The sequence below is a fragment of the Ammodytes marinus genome, assembly GCF_949987685.1.
Source record: "Ammodytes marinus genome assembly, chromosome: 11".
NCBI classification, from domain to species: Eukaryota; Metazoa; Chordata; class Actinopteri; order Uranoscopiformes; family Ammodytidae; genus Ammodytes; species Ammodytes marinus.
Window position 1 is genome coordinate 1,193,622 of NC_137215.1, and position 7,500 is coordinate 1,201,121.

At 41.4% G+C, this 7,500-nt stretch overlaps 1 protein-coding gene across 1 annotated transcript in view; it reads right to left on the minus strand.

Annotated features, from left to right (window-relative positions):
- LOC307257142 (multimerin-2-like) overlaps positions 1-7,500 on the minus strand; it is a 45,493-nt gene that overhangs the window by 36,833 nt on the left and 1,160 nt on the right. The gene's annotated exons all lie outside the window — the stretch shown is intronic.

A 7,500-nucleotide genomic window follows, 5' to 3' on the forward strand; every position in this document is an offset into this window, starting at 1 on the left:
GTGCATGTGTGTGTGTGTGTGTGTGTGTGCGTGTTAGTGTGTGTCTGTGTGTGTGTGTGTGTGTGTGTGTGTGTGTGTGTGTATCTCAAGTTAAACTTATCCATCTATTTATATTTAATTATCTCAGTTAATCTTGAAGTCGGAGACAACAAACTTCTGGTAACTACCTGTTGACCTGTGACCTCATAAGTACTTCAACGAACACACACACACGAAAACGAACGCAAGCACGCACACACACACACACACGCACAGACACGCACGCACGCACTCACGCACGCACACACGCACAGGCAGGCACAGGCAGGCACACACAGACACGAAAACGAATGCAAGCACGCACACACACACACACACACACACACACACACACACACACACACACACACACACACACACACACACACACACACACACACACACACACACACACACACACACACACACACACACACACTTGAAGATAAAGCTGAGGCTAAAGCAAAGGACCCTCTGGAAAGCTGCTCCCCATTACTGCACAAAGAGCGCAGTTAGTGAGCGCTGTCATTAAGGCAGCGTTTAAGTCTGTGTGTGTGTGTGTGTGTGTGTGTGTGTGTGTGTGTGTGTGTGTGTGTGTGTGTGTGTGTGTGTGTGTGTGTGTGTGTGAGTGTGTGTGTGTGTGTGTGTGTGTGTGTGTGTGTGTGTGTGTGTGTGTGTGTGTGCGTGTACTTGTACAACTATTTTTGTGAGAACCAATCTGAGTTTTAGACCTTAAGAGTGAGGACATTTAGTCCGGTTCTCACTTTGGGACAGGCCTTTAAAGGGCTGTTTGAGGGTTAACACTAGGTTTTGAGGACAGGCCTTTAAAGGGCTGTTTGAGGGTTAACACTAGGTTTTAAGGACAGGCCTTTAAAGGGCTGTTTGAGGGTTAACACTAGGTTTTAAGGTTCAGGTATGAATTAGGTTTATGTTAGGGTTAGTGTAAGGGTCGGGGTTAGGCATTTAGTTTTGATGGTGAGGGTTAGGGTAAGGGGCTAGGGAATGCATTATGTCAACGAATGTCCTCACAAGTATAGCCGTACAAATGTGTGTGTGTGTGTGTGTGTGTGTGTGTGTGTGTGTGAGTGTGTGTGTGTGTGTGTGTGTGTGTGTGTGTGTGTGTGTCTGTGTGTGCGTGTGTGTGTGTGTGTGTCTGTGTGTGTGTGTGTGTGTGTGTGTGTCATACTGCTAATGGAGTCTTGTTTTCTTAAGAGCCCTTAGAGATTGGCCCTCTGTGTATAATAAATGGATGTGGGTCAGAATAATGGTTTGTGTGTGTGTGTGTGTGTGTGTTTAAGTGTGTGTGTGTGTGTGTGTGTGTGTGTGTGTGTGTGTGAGGCCCCCCCCCCCCCGTATGAACACACTCTGAAAAATGTCATTTAATCCCTTTATTTAGTCTGTTAGTCTCAGAGAGAGAGACTCGCGCTGAAAACCATTCCTAAAACAATCTACTCTAAATCTGAATCTAAATATCTAAATACTGCCATCAGGTCACTACTGCTATGATAACACACACACACACACACACACACACGCACACGCACACACACACACACACACACACACACACACACACACACACACACACACACACACACACACACACACACACACACACACACACAGCCTGGCAGAGCAACACCTGGGCCAATACGTTATGTCGCAATACACGAAATTGGGCAATTTTTTTGATTTGTTTTGTATTTTCTGGACCAGTACAAATTAAATTTAAAGGCGCATTGTGTAAGATTTGTTTGTGTTTTCCAGCACTGACTTGGTAGAAATGGAATGAGTTTAAAATGAGCCTTTTATATCTACATAGGAGCTGGGGCACTGTGCAATATGTTATGTAGCAATCCATGATTTTTTTTTTTTATAAGATATTTTTTTGACATTTTTATACTTTATTGATAGTGTAGAGACAGAGTTGAAATGGGGCAGAGAGGGGAGTGACATGCAGAGAACGACCGCGGGCTGGAATCGAACCCGGGTCCGCTGCTGGCCGAGGCCCATGGGGGGGGGGGACGCCCTATCAACTGAACTAAGGGCGCCCCCAAAATCCATGAAATTAAAAAAAATATATATATATTTATTGACTACAATTTCAATTTAAAAGGGTAGTGTGTAAGATTTATTGCGTTTTAATATTCATCAGTATGTTTTAATTAGTGTATAATCTCTTGTTTTTTTAAGATCTTAGAATGAGCCTTTTATATCTACATAGGAGCGGGGCGCTGAGGCCGCCATGTTGCACCGCCATGTTTCTACAGTAGCACAGAACGGACAAACTTAACTTAACGGCCTTACACGTTTTTATATATAGTGGGCGTCCTGGGGAAATGCACCTGTTGGAAGACCAAGAAGAAGAAGAAGTACTATAGAATAAATAACTCATTCATTCATTTTCCTTTATTTAACCTCGAAAGATCAATTGAGGGGTGACCCTCTTTTACAATGACGTCGAGTTTGTACATATACACAATATACAATGAGAATACATAACAAGTTTACACACACACACACACACACACAGACAACAACAATTTAAAACATTCAGATCAATTGAATGAGAGACATAATAGCCTAATTAAAACAGTTACAAGTGTAGAGGGGCTGATTCAAAATAATAATTTTAAATTGGTTAACAGTTATGAGTGTATTTATTTTAATTGTATGTTGTAGGCTGTTCCAGGAGTCAGGGGCACTATGGCTAAAAGCGGTTTTACCAAGCTCAGACCGGGCATAGGGGACATATAACATGAGCATGTCAGTTGAGCGGGTTTGATAAAGCCCATCTGAAATAAGCAGCATTTCTGTCAAATATAGTGGTAGCTTTCCAGTCAGAGCTTTATATATAAAAATATGCCAATGTGCATCACGTCTCTCCTTAAGGGAGGACCACCCAACCTTTTCATACAAAACACAATGGTGTGTATCATAAGCATCTCCTGTAAAGAATCTCAAAGCAGAGTGAAATACAGAGTCTAGGAGTTTAAGGCATGAACGAGATGCATGCCGATAAACCACATCACCGTAATCAAGGACAGACATAAAAACTGCCTCAATAATCCTTTTCCTACTGAACAACGGGAAGGTGGCTTTATTCCTATAAAAATAGCCAATCTTTTGTCGGAGACGACAGACAAGATTTTTTATGTGAAATGTAAAAGAGAGTTTTTCATCTATCCAGATGCCAAGATATTTATATTCAGTGACTCTTTCAATATGAGATCCATTATTTGTGTGAATAATAAGATCATTAAAATGTGTAATTCTTGCTCTGGAAAAGCACATATATTTTGTTTTTTCTATATTAAGGACAAGCCTGAGATCCACTAGACAGTTCTGCAGGGTGTTAAAAGAGCTCTGTAGGTTCTGAACAGATTGTTGCACTGAATCAGAAATGCAATACAGTACAGTGTCGTCAGCATACAAATGGGCATGGCAGTTTTGTAGTGATGAAACAATGTTATTGATGTAAATTGTGAATAGGACTGGACCTAAAATTGAGCCCTGCGGAACACCATTTGTAACTGTTAAAAACTCAGTTTGGTAGCTTCCCAGCTTAACTGACTGCTGTCTATCAGAGAGATAGTCCCTAAACCAGCTACATGTAGAATAATCAAAACCAATTTCATGCAGCCTCTCTAAAAGCAAATGGTGATCTAAAGTATCAAAAGCTTTTGACAGATCAACAAAAAGTGCTGCACAGTGCATTTTTTTATCGATAGCTGTAACAATGTTGTCTAAGACCAAAGTGACAGCAGATATAGTACTGTGGCCTGCCCTAAAACCAGATTGAAATGGACTCAAAATGGAAGCACTGGATAAAAAGGATTTCAACTGAGTATTAATGACTGATTCTAGAATTTTTGCCAGGCATGGGAGTTTGGAAATTGGCCTGTAATTGTTAAGATCACTTTTGTCACCCCCTTTATGTAATGGAATGACGTGAGCTTTTTTCCAGACTTTAGGAACAATACCAGAAGAGATGGAAAGATTAAAAATATGGGTTATTTGTTTTGATATGATAAGTGCAGAGAGATTTATTGAAAATGGGTCCAAATTGTCCTCTCCCATGTACTTCCTGGGGTTGATGGCAAGAAGCGCATCTACAACAATACTTGTTGGGACTTGAACAAGGCTGAAAAGAGGAGTTTTAGAGACAGGTGGTATGCTATTTTTATTTCTCGTGGTGGTAGGCGTAGAAGGCGTAGATACTCCATTGTGAAAGAGTTTACCAGCAGCTATAAAGTGTTTATTGAAAGCTAAACCAATTTCTTTCTGATCATTTAAAATATGATCATTTATTTTTAACTGACTGGGAACAGTGCTAGAATTGTTTTTGTTATAATTCACAGCCTTCCAAAATAGTGCAGGGTTGGAGTAGCAGTTTGAAATTAGTTCGAGGTAGTAGTCTGATTTAGCTTTCCTAACCATGGATATGCACCTATTTCTGATTTGTCTGAAAGCAGTCCACTTGGAGTTTTCACCAGAGCGTCTAGCTAGGGACCATGCTTTATTTCTCTCTGCAAATATATCGGACAATTCATTTGTGAACCAGGGGTTTGATCTATTTTTTACTCTGTGCTTTTTAAGGGGTGCATGCTTGTTCAAAATGGAGGAGAAAGTATTGGTGAAAAATTCTAAGGCCAATTCCACATCAGATATTTCACTTGTGAGATGAATGTCACTTTGATAGAGTTCATTTAAAAATGCTTGCTCGTTAAAACCTTTAAAATTACGCTTAATGATGATTTTGGGTTGAGATTTTTTAAGATGAATACTTCTGATACAGGCCACCGGGCAGTGATCACTGATTCCAAGCTCAAAGACACCAGCAGAAACTATTTTATTGCTTTGATTTGATAATATTAAATCGATCAAAGTTGATTTTGCTGGGTTTTTTAGATTTGGTCTTGTGGGCTCAGTTATTATTTGTGTAAGATTTAGGTTGCTACATATTTCTTTAAAAGGTTCAGAGGCACCAGAAAGCCAGTCAATGTTAAAATCACCCATCATAATGACCTCTCTATTTACATATGGAGAGATTAAATGTGCTAGCTCACTCAAGGAGCTATTTACTGCTGAAGGGGGCCTGTACACACCAATTACAACAAAACAATCATTGGATGATAAAGACAATTCCAAAGCAATAAATTCAAAGCAGCTTCGAACAGAGACAGCATGTAGTAATGATACAGAATAATGTGATTTAACATAGACAGCCACTCCCCCACCCCGTGTGGTCCTGTCTATTCTGAATAAACTATAATCATTTATTGCCACCATAGAGTCATGTGTACTGCTCTTCAACCATGATTCAGTCAGAACCAAGACATCTGGGTCAGCCTGAGATACTAAGATGTTAACATGGTCTAGTTTATTGTGCTGAAGCAAACTTCTTATGTTTAAGTGAAGAAAACCCAAACCCTTTCTTGTTTTGAGGATGTTTGGTGAGTTTAGCTTTGATATGCTCATGTCCAGGTTATCAACAGCGGGGTGGTCCAACACAATTGACCTATTACACATAATAGGTACATTTTTCAAGTTACTTGTAATCCCAAGTGGTCTGTGGCGTGACCTGTAAAATCTATGAGGAGGGATTAATGATGATCTGACAGACTGACATACAGGGATTGGGTGAGTTTTTATAGTAATGGATGTTCCAGGCCTGGAGGGGGCGCTAGATGCATGGGGACTAGTGGTCATGGAGGCTGTGTCACGTGAGCTAACTACCTCTTGACTGACCAGGTGTGGAGATAGTCAATCATGCTGGACAGAGTTTGCAAGAGGAGTGACGCTAGGACATCTTCACCTCATCACTTGATATTGTGGAAAGACTTGAGGCAGTGGTGGATGATGCCATCTTTAGTAACTATAGCTTCTTGTCCTTGAAGGCCACCGTAGCTTCTGGAAATTCTCAGTTATAACAGCTGGAATCACAATTTCTTTAAGCTGCTACAAGTTTTATTTTCAGTTCAAAAGTGAAACAATAAACTGCAGTTTTCTGCTCAGTGTGAAACCTACTGCCTGTCTGAGACTCATAAAATGATCAAGACGTGTGTGTGTGTGTGTGTGTGTGTGTGTGTGTGTGTGTGTGTGTGTGTGTGTGTGTGTGTGTGTGTGTGTGTGTGTGTGTCTGTACGTCTGTCTGTCTGTGTGTGCGTGCGTGTGTGTGTTTGTCTTTCTGTCTTTCTGTGTGTGTGTGTGTGTGTGTGCGTTTGTCTTTCTGTGTGTGTGTGTGTGTGTGTGTGTGTGTGTGTGTGTGTGCGTCTGTCGTTCTGTGTGTGTGTGTGCCCTGTGTGTGTGTGTGTGTGTGTGTGTGTGTGTGTGTGTGTGTGTGTGTGTGTGTGCGTGCGTCTGTCTTTCTATGTGTGTGTGTGTGTGTGTGTGTGTGTGTGTGTGTGTGTGTGTGTGTGTGTGTGTGTGTGTGTGTGTGTGTGTGTGTGTGTGTGTGAGATCATCCTGGGTGGTACTGTACCAGAGTATGTGGGCAGTCAAAACATCTAAATGTTCCCTGCTTGGTTCTTCTGTGTAGCCGACATTAGGACCAACTATAAAACTTGTGTGTGTGTGTGTGTGTGTGTGTGTGTGTCTGTCTGTCTGTCTGTCTGTCTGTCTGTCTGTCTGTCTGTCTGTCTGTCTGTCTGTCTGTCTGTCTGTCTGTCTGTCTGTCTGTCTGTCTGTCTGTGTGGGTATGGAAATCATCCTATAAGACTTCTGCTGTACGTCCAGGTTTTTCCTTAGCAGTAGAATCAACAACTGAAACATTTCTTGGGCTCTTATATAGAAAAGTTACGCACTATAGCTTTAAGCAATGGGTGTGGGGGAAGAGGCGGGGGGGCAATGGACAAGTCAAGCCTTTAGCCATGGTGACAGGTTTAGGATTCAGGAATGACTGGACAGATGCACGGCCCCCCCTTGGAAATCAATTTACACTATAAACACACTACACATTCTAGTGGGGCAGAAGGTCATTGAGAGGGATTACTTTTGAACGAATCTTTGTTTCGGTTTTGGAAATTCCTACCTCAAGAAACAAATTATCGAAGTAAGAGATTGTCAAGTATCCTTTCGCATTTTTAAATGTGTGTGTGTGTGTGTGTGTGTGTGTGTGTGTGTGTGTGTGTGTGTGTGTGTGTGTGTGTGTGTGTGTGTCTGGATGTCTGTGTGTGTGTGTGTCTCTTCGTAATTTGCAACGTTTGTTTAGTTTTTCTTTTGACTCGGACAAATTAAATCTTTTCAAATCTATTGTGGTATTTAAGTTTATTTAAGTTAAGGGCTCTCATGATATTAGTATGTTGCTCAGTTGTAAAGCGCTTTTGTGTTTGAGTGAGAGAGAGAGAGAGAGAGAGAGAGAGAGAGAGAGGAGAGAGAGAGAGGGACATAGAGAGAGAGAGAGAGTGTGTGTGTGTGTGTGTGTGTGTGTGTGTGTGTGTGTGTGTCTGTCTGTCTGTCTGTCTGTCTGTCTGTCTGTCT